The sequence below is a fragment of the Lepisosteus platostomus genome, chromosome 2 (genome assembly GCF_059453375.1).
Source record: "Lepisosteus platostomus isolate fLepPlt1 chromosome 2, fLepPlt1.hap1, whole genome shotgun sequence".
In the NCBI taxonomy this organism is placed as follows: domain Eukaryota; kingdom Metazoa; phylum Chordata; class Actinopteri; order Semionotiformes; family Lepisosteidae; genus Lepisosteus; species Lepisosteus platostomus.
Genome location: NC_142612.1, coordinates 10,378,219 through 10,404,962, shown reverse-complemented (window position 1 = coordinate 10,404,962; position 26,744 = coordinate 10,378,219). Strand labels below are relative to the sequence as shown.

General features: G+C 36.3%; 1 protein-coding gene across 3 annotated transcripts in view; it reads left to right on the top strand.

Moving 5' to 3' along the window:
• The first annotated feature begins 1,433 nt into the window (after nucleotides 1-1,433).
• LOC148675894 (cytoplasmic protein NCK2) overlaps nucleotides 1,434-26,744 on the top strand; it is a 90,211-nt gene continuing 64,900 nt past the window's right edge. For 2 of the 3 annotated variants that reach the window (XM_088597457.1, XM_088597467.1), the window contains exon 1: nucleotides 1,434-1,631. The gene's annotated coding sequence lies outside the window, so the exon portion shown is untranslated. The remainder of the gene's footprint in view (nucleotides 1,632-26,744) is intronic. The other variant, XM_088597493.1, reaches the window with a different exon arrangement.

The following is a 26,744-nucleotide window of genomic DNA, read 5'->3' as shown; positions in this document are numbered from 1 at the left end:
ATGAGTGGGTAGGAACGTGCACCTGACTGCCAAATTCATATACAATTTATATGAATGTACAACTATAATTCAGTCTTTTGCAGTTAATTCAGGAAAATGTGTTTAAAAGAAGTTGTTATTGTGGGAGATATTAACTTTCCCCATGTAGATTTGGACAAACCACCAGGTAGGTCAGTAGCTGAAACTGCAATGGTAGAAATGGGTAATGAATGATTCCATACTCAGATTATCAGAAGACCAAGGTGATGCCTGTATTGATCTAGTGTTTTCAAACAATCGAAACAGAGTGAGGAAAACCATCACAGAAATGTGATCATAATATGCACGATTTGAAGTATATTTAGACATTATGCTAAGCCCAAAAGAAAGATTGGCAATTTTGGAAAAACTGAACATAAAGGAAAGAGTCAACCTGAAATTTAAAGAAATGTTTTTGCTGTAGATACAAATGACATAGAATCAGTAGAGTGGATGGCAACACAAAGTTACAAATACGGAGGAGATTCATCCCAAAAGAAAGTCAAAAGCAAGAAAGGAAAGCTGTAGTCTGAAAGGGATATTCAAATTAGAAAAATGTGCAGAAAGCACTTTATACAATGATTAAAAGAGAACAGGATCTAGAAAAGAGGTATTTTATTCTATTATATAATTTTCAAATAGATAATTTAAAATATTATATATGCAAATTCTGCTTAAAATATACATTATTTAATATAATTGCAATATAGTATTATTTAATATACATTTTTGCATACTTCCAGGGGTCTAGTAGGAAATTACTTTATATTAGCATGTATGCGCCTCGCTGCTTCTGCCCTCCATACCCTTTAAAAATAAAGGCAATCAAGTTAATAATCAGGAAATGTCTTGTTCCTGTAAGGAAACGGGGAACAACTATAGCCATTTGATCTATGCATAAGAGGTATCCGAGGTTTTATTTCCGCTTGACAATTTTCATCACTGTATTTCAAACATTTAAAAACACTTTCTCTTAAAAAAATACATAACGTATAGTAAATACCGTGAGTGACGGTATTTGAATGCGCAATATTTGCTGTATCATTATTTTCAGTGTTTCGTCTCCAGCTTATTTTAAGGCACTATATCTAAACCTTAAAAGAGCATTTCAGTTTCAGCATAAAGCCAGCTAGTTTACTCAACGAATTGTATGTCTCAGTTGGTGTCCTCTTTTTAGTTTTTCATTTAATTAATATGATCGTTCCTGCCGTGTGCCCATCTATTCTTAAGAAGTGCTAGCTAAGCTGACACTAAAGTCTGCGTACTCGTCCGGACATATAGTTAACACAGCAATTGGCAGCAGCGAGCACTGGCGATGTAAGAGAGACAGCCCGTCTCTGTCCAGAGCGGCTCCCCAGCGCAGTTGCTTCGGTGCTCCAGCTTTCTCAGTCCTATGGCAGGGCTGACGTCATTGAGCAAGACAGTGGGCTGAGCTAAAGGTAGGGGGAGAGAGAGAGAACGAGAGTGGAGTTGCAGGGCCTGTAAAGAAAGGACCTGGAATAAAACTGGATTTTTCTTCCCCTCTGTCAAGTATTTTATATAAACGTTCTGAACTGCACAGGGGTTATTTGCATACCTGCCTCCCTGCCCGATCCGACCGGAGCTACACCAAGGTAAGAAGGAAAGAAAATTAAGGAACTGAGTATAAAGTTGGTGTGGCAGCTTCTGGAGGTGGTGGTGGTGGGGGGGTACTGTAATTGGCGTTGGTGTGTTTTCGGTTCATTCACAAATCGTCCTGAGCAGATGGATATCAAGCCGTGTTTTAATAAAAGCAAATACATTCCCAGGGCAAAGGGGTCTGGAAGACCTCTGAAGTAAAATTCCCATCATTAGGTGCTTGTGCTTTTAGATGGTTTTAGTGTTGAGCTCCGCGTTAAGCTCAGTGGCTTTGTTATTTGTGGCTGAGACTCTACAGCAGTACAATAGACGGGGTTCAATAGGATGGTGATGATGGCGTTTCGGAGCCGCTTGTAAAGATTCCGCCTTCGAGGGGCTATTGCCTGCCAGCGTTCTCTCTGTGGAAAAACGCACGAATAATTCATGGCAGATAGCTGCCGGTTTGACGATAAGGGGGCTGTAACTTTAAATGTGTTATTGCGTCTTGTAGTGGTTTAGATATCTTGCATGTGTCCATTGTCTTCACGGTATCGCTTCAGTGTGCATTGACGTTGCTGTTTGCTGTATAGTCTTCCAACTTCCACAGGAAAAATAGAAACGACATTAAGTTCTTTGTCCCATAATAAGCATCATGCCCAAATCGCAATTTTTTATCGATATCATTTTTTTTGCTCAGTGACTGCTGACAGACACAACAACCACACGTTATCCACAGTAATGGTAATGGGGTGTGCATAGTCATTAATGTAGAATCGAAAACGGTTAATAGTGATGAATTTATTGTCAAAGCATAGCTCTGCCAGAAATTTTTAATAAAAATATTGGTATGGGTACATTTTGGAAGAGAAAAAAACTTTAGTGTTTTTTTTGTTGTTGAAATCAGCCCTATCCTTGCTGAATTAGATAAATATTAAAACACACCCTGATGTAAGTACAGGTATGACATTCTATTCCATATTTATAATACTAACAACACTCTTATATAGCCTAAAGTATTGTATGTCACACCAATATCTATATGATCTACTAATTTTAATCTTATTGCTGTTTATTGCTGTTTTAGTTTAAATTGATATGGTATTCTGTCAGAGAAAGGCTGAATAATAATGGCTTTTTCTTTTTTGAGCATTAAAATTAAAATTGTAGGCTCTTCTCAAAAACTGAGGTGCTATGTCTAATTCTCATCTTCAGTTTTACATGTAGATGGAAAATTGCTCTTTAGGTTCTTTAAGGAAACAGCCCCATAGAAATGAAGTCCCCTTGTATTCTCTGCTCATAACATTACTTGGATGAGTCTTCATAGGCACATACTGTAGAATGAAACTTGATAAACCACTATAGGTAAAAATAGTAGGGCTTTCTTTTCAACATTCAAGTAAGTCATTTGGGAAAATATGAAATGCTGACATTGATGTATTAATAGTGTCAGAAATGAAAGCACTCGCTTATCTCTTTTAGTTTTGTAATAATAGATACCAGACTTTCTGAACTAATTTGCTTTTGTATTCTTTAGCCTGTTCAGGCACATCTTGATTAATTGGTATCACCTACAAACTTTTCTTTGCCCATTTCAACATTTGTTTTGCCTCGTTAGACATTTGCAGACATGCAGGGAAACTATTACAATTCTGTTATACTCTCTTCCATGATGATCGGTTTCTATCAACAAAAAAATTCAATGACAAAAACAGCTATGCTAGTAAAGCCAAACTTAAGTGTGATATCAGACACAAGGACCAAGTAAGTGGAACAGGTAAGATCTCTCAAGATGTGCTCGGTATAGCATGAAGAAGTCATAAGGTACATTTCATGTTGTCATGTCTCGTTTTTCATTCATAAAGCTGTCATACATGGTGATGGTAGGCAATTCTTTAAGTGTAACAATAAATGGGCTTACAGAATGCACACAGGATAGCAGCAACCTCTGTGATTCCTTATACGTGCTGACATAGTCAAGTGCCATTGTCAGTGCTTGGGCTTGGAATTGTAGGCACATGGACAATGGGTACAATAGTCTTGACAGTTCTTCTTTCTGCAGTAGATGAAGGTCTTTGTTTTTCCCCCCCTATCTTCTTTGTGAATAGGCCGCCTTTCCTCATAATTATTCCCTCAGTTGTTTTCTGTCCTGAAGAGTAGTGGATTCTTTCGACTCAAGACTTTGGCCTTCAGTATATTTACAGCAAACAGGTTAGGAAGAGTAGTGTTTGACCCCTTCTTAGGAGTGATCCACACAGCTTTACATTCTTGTATGTTTTGGTTGTGACTAACATTTGAATGGCCTTTCAATGTTGCTTTGTTACCAGTGCATAATTGGACACTGCTGTCTTTTGATGCCTTTTCCCTTCAGAGCATGCCACGTCTTGTGCATCCCACTCCACCCTGTGTAATTTATAAAGGTCTGTTTTTTAATTCATTTACTTTATTTTTGAAAATAAATAAAACAATAGCTTTGGACAAACATCTCTTAAACTGTAAGCCATGGTGATTTCATACTGCAGTGATCAGCTTTATTTGATTTTTTATGACTGGAAATAGCCACAGAGTGCTGTTAAAGTACTTGAGTCTGGTTCTAGTACAGTGTAGAGGGCTATGCAATGAACTAGTGTTTTCAGAGTTTAGCAGTATGCTTGTGCTTTAACCAGTCGATGACTGTAAACATTCCTAATATCTTTGCTGTGCACCCTGTATTCCACTTGGGAATGAATGTATAAATCTTTAGTTGCAAACTGGCAGAATTATTAGTTATGTATTCTGTGTTTCAGAGATTTCTAGACTCCACATTCCTTGAGCAACTTATGTTCTGAATGTGATAACTTAAGTGTATCTGCCACCTTAACCTTCCCTTTTAGATGCAAAAGAATTGAACAGCGACTTCAAGAATCTTATCTTTAAGCAAAGATAATGAGGAGATGACAGTTCTTTTCAGTATGAATCTGAATATACTTGTCAAAGTCTGTTATTTGTGAGTTTCTGTTATGGAATGAGTTTCAGCTCTTTCATACATTTTCAAATTTATCCTACCTGCAGTAAGTGCAAGAAGTGTCTAACAGGAATGATCTGAATATTCTGCTCTTTTTGCCCTATGCATAAGACTCATTAAATCACAACAGCTGTAAAAAAAGAGGGTAAATAAAGTATTAAAAAGGTAACAAAATAAATATTTACCTCTAAAAAGTGCATGTTGCCTATTTGATGTGACCTCATGCTTAAAAATACATTGGAATGCAATTTGTGATTCAGGTTTATTTGTGCTGTAGAAAGTTAGCATTTAACTTTGATATAACATCTCAGAGAGTTCTTACCTTGTCTTTACAAAAGATTCATAGATCATTTTGTTGTGTTTTTTTTTTGTTTTTCAGCAGTTAATTGGTTACTGCTGTATAGTATATTCATTATTTCAGCGTTTCTCTTAAGGGATTATGAAATGTTTTATTTTGTTCATAAACAAAATCAATACATTGTCAGTGTCTTTACTTTTTATGAAAAAAACTTAAGGTTGTAACTTTTTTGGAATGAAGAAACTGAAGGCTGTCAAGCATTTTCTGGACTTTTGCTTTTGCTGTATGTGCTTTTTCATTTGCTGAACCAATTGAGCCATGTTTGGAAAGATTCTTCCCATGTGATCTCTGCTGGGAATTACAGTGCCCAGCAGTGCTTTTTTTTGTAAAATGTCCTGTCAGGAAAAATGAAAATGTATCATGCTGTGATTGCTTTATTTCTCAGGAATAATGGGCGAGCTAGCAATACAGCAATGAGACCTAGCGTATTGACCATAAACTGATATTGTACTCTACAGCTGGCATCGTATAGTGTCAGTAGGCTTACAGACCTCAGGACTTTTGCCTCTACTTGGGGAATTCAAAGCATTGTCAGCCAAATCAAATCATCTCATAAGTATGAGAAGCAGAATAAGAGATTACACAGGGTATCAAGAAGTGTTACAGTCCATAAAAGTCACAGTTGTACTACATGCTTAATACACCCCAGCCCAGTTTTTATTTTATTTCATCTGTCTTTGTTGTGCTTCTATGGGTATCTGGTTCTCTTTTTTTTTTCCTGATGTACAGTGTTGCTAGAGATGAGCATCAACCTGATACATTTAAAATGAGCTTCAATATCCCTGAAGCTTTGAGTTGCTAACTGTCAGAATGTATCTTTTTTTTGTGTGCTTTTGGGCCTTTTTTTAAAAAAACGACTCACGTTTAACTGTTGATTCCAAACTCTGTACACTCCTAAAAATTCAAATTCAAAAGAATGTCGCTATATTTGAATACAAGCACTGTATCTCATGATGAGGAACTTGTAGATCTATATATACAGTGTAGATTTTGTTTACACTGTGCTGTTAGGCTGACATCACTCTCCCCGGAATAGTGTTGAAAATTTCACTTGTGCAGTCTTTATTTTGCAGACAAGGGGCTTCATTCTATTAAGTGGGAAGTAGATTTCTCTGCATTCTTTTGTTCATTGTTATTGGAGTCGCTGTGTAGCGTCTAGAAATACGGATGATGAGGTGCACCTTATGTGGATCTACAGCTAGATTTTATCTAGCATGACAGCCCTTTCTGTCTTACTTTGACAACCTCCTTCATCCCTTTAGGACTGCACCTCGTTCCTCCTTCCTTTTCTCTTTCATTTTGTTGTTCTGTATAGAATTGTGTTGGGTTCGTGATTTGCTTTAATAACAATTGTGTTTGGGGAAAATGACAGAAATAAAGGATCGATTTCTTAAACATTTAAGTTAAGTTTTCTTTCTGCGTGTGCCTTTCATTAAGTGCGTAACAGATTGCTGGATGTTTTAGTGAATGACTGAATTACCTTACAGTTTCTTCTGTAATGGGTGACCCTGCTGAAAAGGATTTCTTTAATTGCAGCTACGCACTACAGTAAATAATGTGTAAATTTGCTTTGATTGTCGCAATACCAAGCAATTATAATGTGTCAAAACATTCAGGACCACCAACAGATCTTTCTGCCCCTAAAAGCTTCTTGGTGGAAAACAACTGTAGTAAAGTTTGCGTTAGCTGCTGATTTGTCTACAGGTGGTGAAATGGATGCTTTTATTGTTAAAATTATTTTTCTGCATCAACCTTGTAATTCATTGGTCAGTGCTGCTCAGCAATAATTAAAGTGACATGGACCCAGGTGACTGATAAGGACTAGAAGTCTGTGTGAAAAAGAATTTAAAACTATGCACATAAGGGTTTTGCTTTCTGTTCTGGATCAAACATAAGCAAATTACTTTTTTACTACATTGTAGTGAACACTATTGTTCTAGATCCTTTATGCTTTAGTGTCATTGGTCTGAAAAGAACTAGGATCGCAGTTACACCCTAGTGCCTTGGACAGGAATTTTATTTCTGATCAGTTTTTGATTATTCTTGTGACTCTGTGGAATCTGGCCTATCTCGTTTTTGCACTCGGTGTACAGGAAAATGTTATTGTTCTATGAGCTGCCTGTATCAAACCAAATATGATGGTATGTTTCCAAATAGTACACAGCAAAGTGTGATTGTTACAGAATTAAAGGGTGATGGTTGTAAGAAAACCAAATGCATACTTAATGATGTTCCCAGGGCTGCAGTATTTTACCTCCATTATATTTTTAGTATTCTTTTCCTTTAATAAATTCCTTTGATTAATTATATCTACTGTACTTCTTCCAGAAATGTTCAATATCTTTATTGCTTAACTAACTCATTAACTGTAATTTTTCTATCCCACTTTCTTTAGTGCTTTTTTTATTCTCAAGTTCAAGATGGGATTTGGATGTATTACTCGAAGTGCAATCCAGATTATATTACTTTGTCAGATTTCTAGGAGAATGTGTTCCATCTTTTTTTCTTTGCATGCTTAATATGTTGTGTTTTTGATGAGTATCTCACATGTTGTATTTTTATACTTATAAACTGTGTGACTTAAATTTAAATTCTGCTAAATTATAAAGCATTCTTTATTATAGTGTGGCAATTTCTCTTTAAATCATTAAAATATAAATGTGGTTAGCGGAAATAAATGAGCCTCATTTGAGGTAATTTAAGGATTATCACCATTTCTCATCTGTTAATGACTCTCTATGATTTCTGTTGTTGATGTTTCTTTCCCTTTAAGTAATGCAATGATAATGGAAATTATGGAAACCTATAGCGTGAACTTCCTGTTAATGAACAATGTAATTAGGATTTTTTTTATTGCACATCAGCAGGTCAAGCCCTTCAACAGTGGTACTGCTATAAAAAACTGCATTATAAATCAAACCCTTCCCTCTACCAAACCAATTTTTAGTTTTAAAAATGTAGGAGTCCTTCTAGTTTACATTTTATATCCACGTACTTCATTTTTTTTGGTGGGGGGGAACCAAGTCAAACATAAGTTTGGGAAAGCTTCTAGCTTTGTATACTATTAATATATCATGAAAAATGCTTTTTATTCACGTGGTGTAGCGTGCAACAGAATGTAGATGTTTGAAATTCTTAATAAAGAAGAATGGCTGTAGATGGTTATAATCTTGTTTTTGTGTTAATGCATGATATAAAATATTTCCAGCTGTCATTTTACAAACTTCAGTAAAATCACTCTCTGTTTTCATTTCTGATTATAATGTAGTTATGAATTAAAACCAAAACCAAATTCTGGAACATCTCAAAGTAAGGAAGATTCAGCCAGGATAAATGGCTATATCCACTGGATATAATGGTTTGAACTTTAAAAGACTAAGAAATATTGAACTGAACTGCTCTTAAATTATAATACAGTGCTGTCTTTAGGCAGCATGGCACAGTAATGGCTGCATGCTTTTTCAATCAGTTATAATAATGTAGAAGTAGTCATTAGCTTTATTTTATTTCTAACAGTAGATGCATATCTAAAAACCAAAATGGTCTTGGTAAAGATCGAGTTGTGGTTCTATGAAAGACAAATTCTTGGTATGTTTTTTAAATAGGATTCATTGTTTTAGGTTTTCTGGAAAGGCTCAAGTTGGTAGGAGTATTACCACTGTATACAGTATGTGTTGTGAATATCCTTTTATTAGGCTGCTTGCCAGTATGGCAGTGTCTCCAACTCACTGTTACGAATGTCTGTAGGTATTTCGTGCCATCTTGCTGCTACTGTACTGCTCATTTTGCAGACCTTAATAGACTTGTAGACTTTGTAGATGTTCACTTCTGGGCATTTCATCTGTAGAGAACAAAACTTAATCATAAATACAGAGGTTTGTATTTTAGATAGGGAGCAGCTGCTGTGCGATGTTTTCACCCGTAAGGTGTGTACAGTCGCAGAACATTTAAACACAAGGTTGAGTGCTTGTAAGTAAGTGCCTCAAATGTTTATATAGAGTTTAATGAGAACTAAGAAATAAACAGTAGCTCAGGGTTCCAATAAAACTGACAGTGGGAGGCGTGTGTAGGGAAATTGTTTGCTCTGGGCAAGGCTGTGCACACATCACAGAAGTGTACACTCTAACTCCGTAACGGAGCCATTTTAGTTATAGTAGCTGAAGATTATGAAGTCAAATCTTGACTTAAAAATAATTCTAGGTAAATTGTTTTCTTTTAAACCAAGGGCGCCTAACCTTTTTGCATATCTGAGCCACACAGACAAAAGCAGCCTTACGTGGGCTGAAGAGAGTGAACATTTTTATGTGCGGTTTTAAAGCAGGATACATTTTTATCATCCCTGAATTTTCTGTTCCATTCAGATTTTTTATGTACATAACCGCCAGTTCAAAAAGTGTTAAACATTTAATAAAAGTCATTTAACTGTGTTTTTATTTTACACTTCTCAAGTAAGGGAGATGTCTGAGCTTGTTTCTCTGCAAGCAGTCTGTTGAATTGAGTTTCATGACCAAGAAAGTTTGTCATAGATGTACAGTATGTCCTGCTGAAAACTATGCATGTTTGCCCGATATATTTTTGCAGGTTTTGGAGGTCTTCATTTGGAAACAGGGAGTTAAACCCATCTAATTTTTCTCATGAAAGGTGTTTTTTAGTTGTGAATTCTTCTGCATTTCCATCTGAGAAGAGCTACATTATGTATGTTGGCAAAGAAGAGGGTTTTAAACAGAAGGTTTTCACTGACATGTGACATGAAGTTGGAAAACCTGGCTCGAAATTCTCAGTCAACAACTCGAGTAATTTTACCAGTCACAAGGGAAATGTAACACTGATTTTCTCATCCGAATTCAGTTTATAAAAGAAGGCAACATCTTGTTGGAATAGTTTCAGTTTTGCCTATAAGGCTTTTTAAGTTTTAGAAAAAGAAAAGCCTTTTTTACCTTGCAACTTCTAACTGAAGCTGTTCAAGTGGCTTGTTAACTGTTTGAGGATTGCAAGATCTCACAACAATGCCTGATCTGATGGTACAGGGACATTTTAATTCTGTTTTTATCTCACAGAGGCGAAAAAACATTTGATCATATTTGGCTTTCTGTGTTAAAGCACATTTCTCATGTTCTGAATCAATTTTCTTCATAAAGGTTTGAAATGTTTGTGATTAGCCCATGTTCTCCAAATACATTTACTCATTTACATGCGTGACTTTCATGGCATTTTCCAAATTTAGAGCTTGGCGGCACAGTGCACACTAGTGGTTAATGTTATCCAACTTCATTGGCCTTTCAGCATTGCATGAACCAGCTTTATGCAACCAACCGATCAGCAGAGTCTTGTTCCCAGCCATATTGACATCTGTCATCACTGCAGAAAGATGATTCCAAGACAAACCAAGATTTCTGATGGTCTCCCAGAGTCTCTGAAACAATTCTTCATGTTTTCCTTCCATAAAGCATTTGTAGCTCTATACCCAATGATTTTAGTTCCTCTCTTATCAAGATCACAAAAACAGCTGCGTACTGTCAATTATATTGTTGCCTTCATCCAAAGCTCCAAATTTTGAAGAATGGATACTTTCATGTGCTGCTGTAATTAGAAATTACTGTAGATATCTTCAGTTCTCTGTGCAGTCGTTTGTTGAGACAGGTTTACTAACTCTGTTGTTCTTTTCAGTACACATTTCAGTCATCGCATGCAGACACTTTTTGAGAACATGCTATCACTATGTGAGGAGCAGTGTACTGCACATACTGTAGTACTTTACTGTATTTGCGTTTTCTTCCCACCTTCTTTTTAGCATCTACTCTGAACCTCCAACCTCTTTTTTTCCCAAACACACAGTGAATACCATGGCAGAAGAGATCAAATGTTATCCTGTTTTTTTGTGTTGTGGTATCAGTGACTATCCCCTTTTTTAGTTCCATTTGCTGCTTTTACTGTGCTTAATTCCAGCTCCCACGCAATCCTGTATTGGATAAAGCGGTCAGAAAATGGATGGATGGATTGTTTCCATAGGCTTACATCATGTAATGGAATAGATCTGTTCTTTACTGTGAATACATTTTGTTGTATTGAGTTTCTACAAAGGAAGCGTAACAAAACATTTTGAATTTTGTTGTCTTTTTGCCATTTTTCAGACATTTTGGCTTCACTGTAATTTTTGTGTTTGATGAACAGACCTAAAAAGCTGTGATATAGTGCTAATAAGAAATATTTCAGATGCATTTTAATTTATTTTACCTAGGCCTCGGCAAACAAGAATGCATGAAGTACCAAATGAAACTGAGTATTGCAGTTTGGAGATCAAGCTTAATTGCCATAGCCTGTCAAACCACTCAGAATATAAATGTGAAAACAAAAAACAGATGGAAGATTTTCGGTTTATGTCTTTTTCCAGGTACTGTGCAATATGCCAAGGTGAAATAAATGTTACAATATGACTTTTAAATCATCTTCCATTTGAAGCAGTACTACATTATGTACCACATATGGATTTTAACTGATCAAAGCTCTGAATCTTTGAGGGGGGGAAAGGATTATTTGATATGGTATGAATAGAAACTTGTTGAATTTGCTGTTGTGTAGATGCGTGCTGCTTCTTAATGAGCAATTGTTTTTTCTTAGATACTCTGTGGGATCTGTTTGGCGTTTTCATCTTTGTTCCCATGTGTGTGGGCTGCGAACATACTGACAGTAAACTCATTAGTGTTATAGTCTGTTACCTGCCACCTTCCCCCTTTCAGTCTATGCCAGTGGTCAGGCTGTTGTGTAGGGCGGAGTGGTGGCTCTGTGGCTAAGGATCTGCGCCTGTGACTGGAAGGTTGCCGGTTCAAATCCCGCGGCCGGCAGAGGAATCCTACTCTGTTGGGCCCCTGAGCGAGGCCCTTAACCTGAACTGTTCCAGGGGTGCTGTACAATGGCTGACCCTGCGCTCTGACCCCAAGCTTCTCTCCCTGTCTGTGTGTCTGTGTCTCATGGAGAGCAAGCTGGGGTATGCGAAATGACGAATTCCTAATGCAAGAAATTGTATAGGGCTAATAAAGAAACATTATTATTATTATTATTATTATTGTGAGCCATCCTGGTGCAATAGCAGCTGCGGGATTCTAAACCAGTGAAATCAATGGCTCGGCTGAGTTTCTGTGGTGAAATACCTGGGGATCCTGGTGTGGATGCATGAAACAATATATGTTTCCATGCATCATGATGAAGCAAAGACTGTACAGCTTTAGATGCCTGAGTCAATTTTACAGGTTGATAAAGCAATTATTTTTTTTCCTTTTTGCACTGTTAAGTTTTTACTGAACCAGTAAGCTTGTACTATCTGCTTTATCATGTTTTGTACTCGTTCTAATTTGCTTCGAGAGGAGGACTTGATCTCATGACCTGACTAGTAATTGAAGAGAAAATAGTGCCTGGGTTGAATCTCCAGCACATAAGGGAGTTGTACTGTATGAACATGATATTCTCTTTAACAACCTAAGCTGTCATCTGTGGAATCCTAATTGGTTAACATTTGAATTTTCAACATGTTTTCTGCAACTGAGAATCCAGCGTATGTTGTTTGTTGATTAATTGTAGTAATTTATGGAAGAATGACTACATAGCATAAATGAACAGAACTTTATGTAGCTGTCATCACTTTAAGATGAATAACCAAAGCTCATTATTAAATACAATGGTCTTTCTATTTCACATCATTTAATCTAAACAGGCCATCTTTGGCACTGAGCACGCTTATTTTTTATCTCCCCCTGTGATGGAACTGCCACTGCCTCTTACACTGTCAAGTGTTTTCTGATTCATTGGAAAATAGTTTCTTCCCTGTCTTCTCTGGTTATTAAGTTAAACCTTCTCTGTGTTGTTTACAGTAGGCTTAATTTCATTTTCAACCTATTTTTATACGATCTGTTCCATTTTAAAATGGGCAAAAGTTAGCATTTTGTTTTTCTTTCACAGTGAAGAGAACCGAAGTATGCTACAACTTAGAAGACTGCACTGTGGACATTTTTGCTTTCCCTGGCTCTGTTGTGCTTCTACATCTATAAATACAGAGCGATTACAAATTCCCTCACATGGAAATTTGTTAAACCTATTTCCCTTTATTATCTCTTTATTCCAAAAATATACGAGTGTTGTCAATTTTTATCAATTTCTTTTATAAACAGTTCCTGATAATCTTGCTGAAAACATTTCCAGAAATATGAACTTCTGGTAGTGTTAAAAATTGTCAGTCTACAATGTATATAACCTGATGTATCTATTTAACCATTATGAGAGACCCACTTTTTCTTGGTAAGAGTTGTGACAACTTGGGGCCTGTCCTGGAACGCTAGAGCTTGAGATTTGACTACAGCCTGGAAGAGAGAGAGAACACACACATGAACAGTTTCTAAATCAATAACCTTACTAGCATGCTTTTTGCAAAGTGCGTGGAAACTGGAGCAACGTGGTTAAAAACCTGTGCAGACACTGGATAACATGGATACAGTCTGCATTGAAGAATCCCCAGTCTGGACCTGAGGATTCTTGTAGTTACAGCTTTGGAACTCACTGTGATTCCTTAGCATACATGAGTATAATATAAATCTTGATCTTCCTGAAGTCACAATTAATTTACCGTAAGATGGAAAGGTTGTTTGGTGAAGAAGACAGGACTTTGACTTCTGTTACAGCTTCGATCTATGCAATATGAATATTGCTATAAAAGCAGTTTATTTTCTTAAAGCTCTAGTTCATGTTTGACTAAAACTAAAAGTAGATGTAGGACTTCGTAATGTTTAAGTGGACGTATTCTTACAGGAAAAAAAAGACAGTGTGAGCTAGAAATTATTTTAATCTGCTACACTGATAACACATTATAGTATTTTAAAAATGTTTTAAAATTACAGTTAAAAAAATAAGGAGACAACATTTTTAAACTTACCAGGCTGCCCTCTGTAAGATATATTTCTGGTTAAGTAAGGTAAATGTGTACCTTAAATTCATAAAATATTTATTGCTCGGAGAAGACGTTTATATATGTTTTATATATAGATGTTTATATATGTCCAGAAGTCACATTTATCAGTTGCACTGTACCATTCTGTCCTGTATAGCTCCTTATAAGATCGGTTTTAAAATTTTCCATAACACCCTGTGGTAACAAGCACTTAGATTGTATCTGTACAAATGTACAAGCTTCAGTACTCTCTGATTCCTCTTCTTTCCTTGCACTCTGTTGGGTTACACATAAAGGGACTATTATCGAAGCATCATGATTGCCCATAGAAATGTGAATCTACAATTTATATTGCATGCATTTCCTCACTGTATTTGGTTTAATAAAGCTCTGTGATATTGTTTTAAATGGCAAATGATCTATTGTTACTGACACTGAACTATTGTAATAGATGCGGTTGCAGTGCAGCTAATTTGCTTTTCACAAATTAAAGCAAAATTTAATTAACTGTAGTATGTTTTAAATATTGTTTTGGTTCCTAAGGTAATTCCAGGTAAATATTTCCTGTTGTCTAGATTATAGTGAGTCAGTGTGTGTAGTAAAGGTTGTCTTTACTTACATCTTTACCACTGGAAATAAGGCAGAAACCAGTGTAGTTTCTATGATCTGTTGATAATATGAATCTCTAAGTAAAACAAACACAAAATAAAACGTGACAGAAGGCCACTGAAATATAAATCAACTGGAATTTTTATGTAGTTCCTCAAGGAGTATAGGAGAAGCTAAAATCTTTAACTTTGATTCCTGAGTTTAACAGAAATATGGCTCATTTCCTGTTACAGAGACCTGTAGTATCAAAAAGCAAGGTATATAATAAGAATTTGTTTTAACCTGTTTCTTCGGGTCAGTAGATGCTTCAATAAATTGAGATGATTACCTAAACTTCCAGAAGTAAAAAGCCTAAACGCAGAGAGAGAGTGTACTCAGAGGAACAGAATAGCTTTGCCTCCCTTTATATCAGATGAAGGAAAGGGATGTTGATTGTATGCATTATGTAAAAAAATATTTGCCATAACATCCAAGCCTGACTGAGGTGAAGAGTACCAATGTTCCCTATTTCTAATGAATGTGGCATTTATCTATGAGATGTTACTAATGTGCACTGCAGCTTCAGGGCCTGCAAGCTGCCAGCTAACTCACATCATTGATCACCAAGTGTAAAAGTAATTATCTGACTGCTGTAATTAGCTGAACTCTTTTTTCCTCTCGGTCATCTTGACAAAGTCTTCTCAAGCAACAGCCCAGAGCTTGGGCTCTTGGTGAGATAATGCATCCAGCATAAAACTGTCGAGAGGTGCCAGTTGATTTTCTTATGGGGTTTGAAATGTTTGCGGGCAAATTAAGAAAACTTTCTGAAAACGGGCCACACTAGGATGAGTGGCTTCATGTTCTTAGGTTGGAGAAGATAATGCAGTATCTTTATATTCTACCAGTCCCTGTACGTTGCATTAAAAGAGAAAAAGAAGTGTTCCATTAATGTTGCAATCAGATGTTACAATCTGGATGGGTCGTGAATGATTATATATGAAGTGGACCACTTTGGTCTACTTTGTTTTACTTAACTTATTGAGGACTTTTCTTGGAAGGGTTAAGATAATATTTTAGCAGCTTTATGTCACTTAACAAACCCTCAGTAGGGCCCGGAGTGTAGATTGTCCTGATTTTGTTGTATTTTTCCAATGATAGCCACCATTTATGATTTTATGCATAAAGTTTCATGTCCAGACTCTGAACCTGCCATGCTTGTGCCCAAAATAATGTTGAAAGCCCTGTTTTAAATTGGGAATAAGACATTTTTATGTGTATTTTCTTTGTATTCCTTTCCCTTCTGTTGCCTTACAGAAACTGTGTGTCTGAGGGAACTTGTGAGTTTAATCTTATGAATTGTGTCTAACGTCTGATTTAATTAAGATTAACCCTCTCTGGTACTGTAGTGTGGTCCCACTGAGGTTTTCTAATTTGATGTTGTGTCTTATTATTTTATTATGTCCAATGTATATTAACACTTTGAAATTGGATATAGGAATATTTCCCCAGAATGTTTTTTAACAAATGACAAATGAATGTGATACAACATATAACTGCAGGTAAAACTGAACTTTGGTTTTCACTGGAAAAGAACAAGCTGTTGAGTGGAACTTCTGAACAAGAATTGCATTGAATGTTCCTGCAATAAGCAATAAGATGCTCTGATGTTAAGGAAATGTCGTTTAATTTCAAAATTATGGGAAGAAATTACAAATGTTAATCTTTATTTTTCATTCAATAACATTTTGATGTGTTGTTTAATGGGTAAAAATAAGATTTAATTAAAAAGTAGGATTCACAACTCTGAGGATGACTATATTCAAAGCTTTTATCCAACACCTTATAAGTAAAAGGTACCAATACTACAGTAATTATCACTAATATAACTGTTTTGTAAACAGTGCAAAAGTGTCTGATTTAGTGACTTGGATTAACAATTGTAACAGTAACAGTCTAGTTTCTTCAAATCTGTGAAAAAGCCGGCAGGGGAAGAACTTGTTTCAAAACTTTTTATATGTGAAAATCATCAAACTAGTCATACCCTTGGGTTAAGGTGAAATAAAGTTGTTTAAAGAATTGTTTTTCTTTAACATTATAAACAAGCCAGCTATATGAAATGTTCTTCACTTACTTGACTAATGGCAGCCAGAGGGATTGCCCACCCAGGTAATCTTATCTACTTTTTTTTTCCCCGCCTCCAAAAGATAGCTCAGCAGTATTTTCAATTTTATGGAAACAGTCACTGAAGGTCTGCAGGTCCCTTTCTGCCCTGGTCTAAATCAATATTAGAATGTTCCCATCTTTTATAGTGTCGTCCAGATTGGGTCGTGTGATAGTCATGAGTTGAGATGACCACTCAGTGAAGGATTCCTGGGATTTGAATTGCTCCCTGGATGGGCCATGTTTTCTCTAAATTGTATAAACTGGAGCATTTATGACAGTATTTAGTGTCCTTCCTCTGCTCCTCCTGTTGCCTTCCTATAGTTGCCAAAGATGGCTATTGCAATACTTATTGACATGTTATTGCTTTTTCAGTGAGTTGGTAACCTGGTTTGGCAAGAGAGAATGTCTCTTAGTTTACCATTGCTGTACTGTTTTGGTCTTTGATAGACCAAACTGATACATTCTGGCAGATTTAACACCACTATGAAATTCTGGTCAGATGTAGAACATAGACATTGAAATCCAAGACAATACTTGAGTAATGTTAAGGGACTTAATCTTCTTTGAATCCTAGCCGATTATTACTTTTTAACAGATTTTATGAAACATGAATCCACTAAAAATCAAATGTATTCATTTAATTGCTTAATTACTTGAGTGCAATACAGTACTAAAAAAATTCAAACGTAGGGTTACAACATTTTTGAAGGGCCAAAATTAAGATTAATTAAATCCGAAATATTCAATTTCCATTGTGTGATGAGGACCCAGATAAACATAATGCAGGCTTTTTTCTTATTGCCTAAGTATTGTATATCTGTCCAAGTATGTAAGAATAGTTGTCTGTTGCTTGGGTCTGCAGTCTTTGCTCAGTGTGTGTGTGACAGATTGCTTTGGATCTCAGTTGTGACTGTGTTCCTATACATTAGTTGTGATTGTAATGTCACGTTGCATTTAGCAAACTGATCTACTGTGTTATGAAACTTCAGGGGGACTAACTTACAGTGTATAATTTATTGTCTGCTGTGAGGGTTCCTGCATGTTTTTAAAAAATGAAAACGTAATACTTTCTAGACCAATTTGTGGGAGAATCCAGAAATGTACAAGCAATTTTGAAGGCCCGTATGTCAGGTCCTACTTATTTGTGTTAATGTTGTTACGGAACAAGTCAAAGTCAACCAAATCACAGCACAAGCCAAATAACACTTCATCAACTATTTAAACACACACAGCACAAACTGGAATGCTACTGGACCCTAAAAAGACACTATACACTGGCCAAATATCTGTCCAGGGTCAGACACAGCAAGGAGAAACAGAACCAGACGAATTACAGACTTGGTGACCACAACCTGGCCATTAAAAACTGCTATGCAGAGAGGACAGGCTGTGCTCAAACTGCCAGCAGAGAGAAGCACAAACACAAATTTACTTTATGCTGCATTGCAAAGAAACTCCAGGGTTAGACAAACATTCTTCCTTAAAATAACAAATCTCATCCCAGAATTCCCACATCTACCAGCTTCCATTTGTACTGGGGGAGGGGTAAGATCTGGCAATAACCTGGCAGCCAAAATATAAAGTATGATCTCCTGTCACAGAACTTTGGAACAGAAAGTGACCCTCTCAAATAAGTTTTTTGTGAATGTTTTTGCTACTTGTTACTGTTTTAGCAACACTGTAAGTCATGGCAATAAAACTCTTTGAATTTGAACTTCTGTTAAACTAAAGGGAAGCTACAATATGAACAAGTTTGGTGTTCATTGACCAAATAGTTCATGAACATGTTTCACAATGTACAATATGTACAATATTGCTGTGTAGCAGATGAAACCTGCTAAGTTTCAGGTACATTCATGAAGTGTTTCACATGACATAGGGATTTGAATTTTGTGAACAAAATGGCAGTAATGTAGCTACTGTGAAGGAGCCCCGTTATACCGTATTGTAACTGTATGATGAGTAAAATGATACTTCTCAAGTTTGGAGTTAATTAGCAAAACTGTACTTGAACATTTTTTTCCCATAAGACTGCATTTCACCAAGTAGTTCATGATTTGTATAGTATAAAGCAGTTTTGGTTCTTTTGGTGTAACAAGTCCCAAGACAGAGGCAGTTTGATTAGTGAGACGAATATGGAGGTCAGGTGACCATTGTGATTCATGATAGTTACTAAGCTTGGATCAGTTTATTAGTCATATACAACTTCTTGCATTTAGGAATTTGTCTTTTTGCATACCCCACCTTGCTCTCTATGAGACACAGACACACAGACGGGGAGAGAGAAGCTTGGGGTCAGAGCACAGCCATTTATACGGCGCCCCTGAATCAGCTGGGGTTAAGGGCCTTGCTCAGGGGTCCAACGGAGTAGGATTCCTCTGCGGCTGCGGGATTTGGTATGTAGTCATACTATTGGTACTAGACAGGTACGGTATATTTAGAGCTAAATGACACGGTAGTTTATGAGTAAGAGCGACTTGTGCGATGTGCTGTTTTTTAATACAAAAATTGACAACTTTTCAAATGAAAACTTCAGAAATCTTCGATGGATAATGAAATTTGATTAGGTTCAATTGGTATTGTTGAAAGTTTTTTTTTAAATACGTGGATCATGTTTACATATTAAATGACTCAGGGTCCCAATATTTCTCACAACTTTAATGTTTTCTGTGCTAAGACTGCTAAAGCCTTGTTTGGTCAAGTTGGTTTCTGTTTTTCCTTTCCAGAACATTTCATACTCTTGACTTTTGCAGTGACCAATCTCTCTGCAGTGGTTCTGATTTACATTTTTTGCTCTTCACAATCCCTTACTTTTTCCATCATAAACAACTCTCTATTCTTCATCTTGGGTTATGCCTTCTAACTCTCAACGCAGACCCAAAAAATGCTCTAAAGGTGGGAACCAAGACAATACAGTATGTTTACATGTTTTCACTGTTAATGCATTGTGGAACACCCAAACAATTAGAAAGAGCTGCCAGCCGTTTGTCCTAATACAAGTACTCGCCTAAAATGGGGGGTTTGAATACATCAATATTGTTCTGTCATGGATAAACATGTATGCAAAATATTACCCCAGACACAAAAGACACTGAAATTCTGTACTTCTTCCTTTATTAATCTTTTAATTTGACAAAAATGACAAATTTCCCTTCAATGTTCCAATACTAATGCCTTTCACTGTGGTCTACTTGTAGAATAAGGCAACACATCAGGTTGCATTCACTCCATCTGCTTGTATTTTCATAACCCTGCTCTGTGGAAGAAGTGATATCATTTGCATTTTGTCTAATAAAAGGACACCATTTTGTTTGCCAGAGAGTCAGTTTTCTGGATTTAATGACTGGAGTTTGGAAAGCTCAGAACTGCCATTAAAAGCTTTGCTGCAATGCATGAGTATGGATAGATACTGTGGACTGTGCAGTGATGGCTAAATGTCTTGTTTTGTATTCTTAAACGATTACTGCAGCACTGTGTTCCTAAGTGACAGTGTCATTTTGATTCCTCTGGGAATTTGCAGTTTTATTGGATTTCTCTAATATGTGTTTGTCTTTATAAAACTAAAAGAACTGTGTTCGAGTTTTTTTATTTATTCCCTTGTGTTTTACTGTGTAAAAATTAGATTGAAAATACTAAGCCATTCACATACTATTGAATCTCTTTTTGTTTTGTTTTGTTTTGTGGGCAGTTTTTTTGTAGATGTCATAGGGCTGAATTCAAAGGCTCTAATTAAGATAGCTTAATCACTTAATGGTTTAAAATGTTGTAAAGTATGTAGTAAATTTTACATCTTCAATCTGTGAAATGGTATACAGCAGTTCTAGCACTGATTGATGTACTGGGATTTTTAACTGTAGTTGTGTTAACACACTGTGCCAATGTTCTTATTACTTTTCAAAAATCAGTTTACTGTATTAATAAATTTTATGGAGTTCCACATAAAACAGAAGGATTTAATTGTTGTGCAGGTATTGTTTTGTCAATATGCTCTCATCTTCTATTGTAAGGTTCAGAACAGGAATCCTAACAACATTTTTATTTAGCTAAAAATAGTTGAGAAAAAAAACATTTTTAATCATTTGTGTTTCTTACTGTATCATTGTTTTATGAGATTCTGTGTTTTTTTGTCAACAGAATTTATCTACAGTCAAAATCTTGTGAAAATACTTGACCTTTTTGTTTTGAAGTGTACGGGCCAGGCACTATGGTGATGTTTTTATGGATGATATGAAACACTAGGACCTCAAAGTGTAGAAAAGCACTGTTCAGTAGAGCTGCATTTGCTGGAGCTTTCCCAAACATGCAGAGGACTTTAAGGTCAAAGAATTATTTGTTTGGTTTCAGAATTAGATTCTGGATATCTCTAAAGCCAGTGGCTTTGTTGATAATCGTTGTCTCGCCGTCTCCATTGTTTGCTGCTCTGTTTCAGAAAAGAAATCCTTCTGCACCCCTAACAAATGTCACTTACCACAATGCATTTATTAACATCTTGCGTTACTGCAGTATTTTTCACACCAGCTGTCACATCACACGCTGCTTGCTGTGTTATTAAATATCAATCTCTGTTAAATCAACCGTTATTTTAATTTTCACCTACTGTAGAGCTGGATCCATGTGCCCATACCAGTCTCCTACAAATTCTTTTAAATTAAATCAAGTATGTTGTGTAAAAGAGTTTCATATTTTTTAGCTGATGTGATATTGTCATTTTGTATTGAAACATCTAGTTGTATTTTTCCTCCTATTTTGTATTTAATTCAAGGCTAGAGTGGCTGCTTTTCCGAAACATGATCTTAAAAATGTTTTAAACTGTATCGAAGAGCTGCTTTGTGCTGTATCTGAGGCTGGAAGCTGTGGTGTACAAACAGAGCTAAATAATTGACTCCCATTTCCTGCTTAATTTTCAACAGCCTGTTTCACAAGAATACTGTACATATGTATGAACTTAGTATGTTTTCAGGATGCTTGATTAACATGAAAATAGATTAAATATGTTGAGCTGTACAATATGGAGAGGGTTTTATTTTTATGTTCCCTTCTGAGGATCAAACAGAAGAGAAAAAATGTTTATCAGGCAGTATATGCTAAGATACTGGGTTATTAGTGATTTATAGAATTTTAATGGCAAGCTTAGAAGATGCTGTCTCTGAAATTGCAAGAGATCTAAAACTTCCATTCTCTACAGTGTGAGCCTCGGTTTTAAAATGTTTTTAATGTATATAAAAAAAGATAAGTAACATCACTTTGAGCCACTGTCACACAACCTTGGCAGGATTATCCCCGTTTCTACTCTCGGTTTATAAAATAGACTGCATTTTGAGGGCATACATCAAGAATGCACTGAAATAGCTGAACAATGTGACTAAAGATGGGTGTTAGGGCAGTGTGGGTTTATGCTCTTTTGCAGAGTATTAAAGTGGTGCTTGCCTCACCCACTGATTTGGCTGTCAGCCTAATAAAAGCTTGTCCTTCTCGGAAAACTTTCCTGTACATACGATGAAGCAGTGTGTCTAAAGAGTGATTTATGGAGTTTCCAGTAGTTAATTGGTGTGCCTATTGTGCTAAAATGGAATATTTTCAGCTGTTGCTTACCTTGCCATAAACACATGGGAACAATCAATAAGGGACCGGGCATGAACAAGTTATTACATCCAACACATTAAATATTTAATATTTGTGCTTGTTTTAAATGTGTAAATCTAATCAATAGTCAGGAACTGACTCACATACAGGTAGTGGACAAAAAAATGGAAATGCCAAGTATTTTTGGAAGCAAGGGCATTCAGACAAGTGAGGCTCATGCATTAATTCAGAAAATTACATCTCGCATTCTTAGGGTCATGTATAAAAATGCTGGGCAGGCCTTGTTTCCTATAATTATTAAGAGGAGACCTCGGTGACTTTGTAAGTGGGGTGTTTGTTGGGGCATGTTTGGCAGGAGCTTTAGTGATGAAGACATGTTGATGTATCACCAATGGTTTCTAAGGTGATGCCAGAGAAGCAGCAAAGGGGTAACAGTGGGTGGAAGAGCAAACTCCAGAGGCAAAAGAAGCAAGCAATAGCAGATTAAATGACTGCAAATTTAAGTTTGGGGCGCATGCCGTCCGTTTGATCAAAAGCGATCTGCTGAGAGCTCTACAGTGCAGGATAACTCTCGTGTTGCAGTGCAACAACTGCTCATCACACCAGGCAGTGCGTGACTGTGAGTCCAGTGGTACAAAAAGCACAGGCCGTGGACTACCGAGCAGCGGAGGAATATTGTACGGTAGAATAAATCATTATTATATTCCCTGAAAGCAAATGAGTGCGTGTGGGGTGTCAACCAAAAGAACGGTGAAGCAGTTCTGTAATGTAGTGGTGTGGATTTTCTGGTACACTTTGGGTGCACTTATTCTGTTTACATACAAGGTCAATGCTGATCACTATTTAGAGCATGTGTGGTTATCCAGTGGTTTGACAAGCATGACACTGATGTTGAACATGTCATGGCTTGCTCACTTATAATTTCTATTTTAAATCAAGCATTTATGGGATAAGTTGATTGACTTTCTTGTGGAAGAATAGTGCCACATCCCACCTGAAAAATTCCAGATGCCAGTATAATTAAGTGTTCTGATCAAGTCAGAAAGAAAAAGTTAATACATAACCTGAAATAGGAAGTTACACCCTGAAGCAATCAATCCAGTGGGAATGCACCAAAGTATGATTCTAAAATAAATGAATTTGCATCCATGTACATCTAATAAGATCATTAAAAATGGTGAACCTTTGCTTTTTTAATGCTGTGAGATTTCAGGAAATAAGGAAATGCTGTTGATGCATGTACTGTATTAAAGGGAAAATTTAGAACTATATTAAAGTATATAAGGAAATTGTTCATGCTCTGATAGTTGCATGAATTTAGTAATTCTAGCAGCTACTGTATCTGTCATTCTGAAATTGCACTGCACATTTCTGTCTGTTATAAGGAGGGACAATAATATCCTATTCTACACTTTAAGATATACTTAGTTTTAAATCCAAAGAATTTGGGAATTATGTCAGTGAAGTCCCAGATGAAGAACAGGCTTTCTAAATGTACTTTTAATAATAAATAATGGTAAGGTTGCTACAAATTCTGTATTCTGAGCATTTTATTTATCCAAATAAGAATATACTTAGGTTTCTGAGTGTGAATGACATTGGAAACAATTAATCTGCGTTACTGAACAATATCTGTTGGGGAAAAAAGCAAACAAAAAAAAAGAATCATGCGTCAGTGAAGTAACAAGGTGACAGCCAATGTACAGAGGACTTGTTCTTTCTCAGAGTAGCATGTCTTTGTTTACCATTTCTCTATGAACATGTTCAGTGACAACATACGCATAGCTATCCAAATACCCATTGCCTTAGAAGCATGTTGCTCTTCTATTTTTACTTCATAGCAGGGGGAAATGTAGCGTTATGCTTGCTGGCACAATTGTAACTTTCCTCATCAATGCTTATGAGTACACATCTGTCTCTGTCAGGAGAGTACTTTGAAGATTAGGCAAGCTTCTAGAAGTTGAAAATTTTTATTTATATGCTTTTAGAATATATTCTTGCTCATAATTAGTTAATATTTTTCTGTCTTGTTCAGTGTAAGATAATACCATTTTCTATTTCAAGGCACTTTGAAGTTATCTGTTCTGGACAAAACTGTAAAATGAATTCCCTCTCAAGTAGATACAATAATAATATCGGTTCTTTTAATGCAGTATAGAAATCAACATGAATTATAGATACTGTATGCAAGGTATAAACCACAATTGACAGTGCAGTTCCAGTTAAAGACCTTGAATCACTCCAGGTGTGATTCATATTCCTGAAGCTGCCTGCAGTGGTTTGTACTGCTTATTGCTGCCTGTCACTTCAGCAAATGAAAATAACCTCTTTTTATATTAGAAATGAAAAAAGTAGCTTCTGTTATATATCCTGACTATTGTGTTATCCACATTAGTCTAGGCTCTTTATCATTTACTTAGGTTAAACTGCATATATATAAATGACCCATTTGGTTGGAGTAGAAGTCAATGATATGGAGGGTTTGGAGGGAAGAGTGGGGGCGGGGGATTTCATATTGAGTTTTTGAGCAGTGGGAGGGGTTGGTGGGAGGCGGTTACTTTTCAAAGAGTTCCAACTTGTGTAAAGGCATTGACATCATATTTTTAACATGCAGTATAGGTAGGATTACAAACATTCCTAACACCTCTTCTGACACTATCGCCTACCATCAATTAATGCAATGCTGAAATGGATTTATATATAGTAAACACTGGTAGTTGCCTGTTTTTACAAGATATTTCATGCAGTTTTTGGAAGCCTTCAGCAACTCCTGAGTTTGTTGTACTGAGTGGTGTATTCCTTGCAGGATAAATTAACATTTGTGGAAGGTTGCAATTTTCTTTTGATCAAATCAACATAGCATCTGTTCCTTACATTTGACAACATCTTGACATTTTCATTAATGCACATATCCTCTTCAGAAATGCATTGGATATTGGCACACTGACAATACATGTCCATAATCTTGGCCTGGACCATGTTTTCAGGTTATTTCTTCAAAATTTCTGAAATAGACATCTGTCTTCTTGACACTTTACTGGTATCCCAGCTTGTGCAGAAAATCTGGAGCAGCTGATCAATATCAATTTAAGTTTGAGTACAGTTGAATTTCCTCTAGATCTGAGGAAGAGGCAAATGAGTTTCAGTTCCATCGCTACATTTTCAGCATAGAAGTGAAATCATTTGTCAGTTGTATAGAACTCAGTAGGATCTAATTATAATTTCACTATTTGCTCCGGCCATAGCTTTTATAGCAATCTAGTCTAAAACCCAAAAGGCAGTTAATTACTACATTATTCTTGTTCATCACAAAATTGGAAAAAAATAATAATTTTACATTTATCCTAATCAGCTGATGTGATACTGTAATCAAATGGGTTAAGACACTCTTAAGTGTATTGGAGTAAGTGATGGCTGTTTTTTCAGAGGCAATTTATGTGGGTTACAAAGATAGCCATCTAGTGCTGACATGACACAAAATCTCTCTCTCTCTCCATTCAATGTCAACAAAATCAAATAAATTACGGAGTGCTTCTCATAGACTAGCTGACACAGAAACGTGACTATAAAAAATTTCAGCAGAATAAATTCACTGTCAACTGTAAGCTGATCACATGCATTTTCACATGTGCTGTGGAAGAAATGTAACCGGCAGCTTGCTATCAGATGGTGTTTTTTATTAGGTCATAACTGATAAACTGAATGGTGACTTCCATAGTTCACATTTTCATTATCTGTATAGCATACACTATGCATAAGCAATCCATAATAGCACAATGAATGCTGTTGGCAGTCTCATCAAAATTCTCATTAAATATCTATACGTTTACCTTGAATTTTATTGGATGCACTGTATTATGTTGGGCACATGGGCAACATCTTTCCATTGTCCTTATTTTAAATCTTGTAAAATATCTCCCATAGGCTTTGGAGCCAAAGCATCCATTACTAAAAGTTCAGCTTTAGATCTTTCATGGCTTTGTTTACATGACTTCATTTTCCGTGGGAGCAAGGAGACCATACGTGATGAACTTGGTGCCACAATCCGTTCTGTTCTAACTTGCACAAGGTTTTAACTGTGGGATACACAGTTCCAGTCTCACGGGTTGCAGTTTTGTAACTTTTATATTGTATGTAATACAGAATTTGAGGAGGACAGATGTGGTGACATTTTAGCAACTTTACCTCCATCCCTTCACTGCACTTGTGTTTTGCCCTGAAATTCAAATATTGTAAGCCAGTTATGCCTTGCTTTGAATTCCTATTGCTTTGTCCCAGCAGAAGACGATTCTGCTGCCTTCTTCTGATGTTCGGACAAAGGGAGCACTTTACCCTGAATCACGAGGAACCTCCGAGACATGCTTTGTTCAGTCTGGCTGTTGGTCCAACGTGTAATTTTTCCATTGCACCTCCTGTCTGCGCTAAATGATGCAGCTTCACTCCACCAACACATATTTCTGTAACTTCCTTTATCTTTTCCTTTTGCAAAACCACTACTGTGG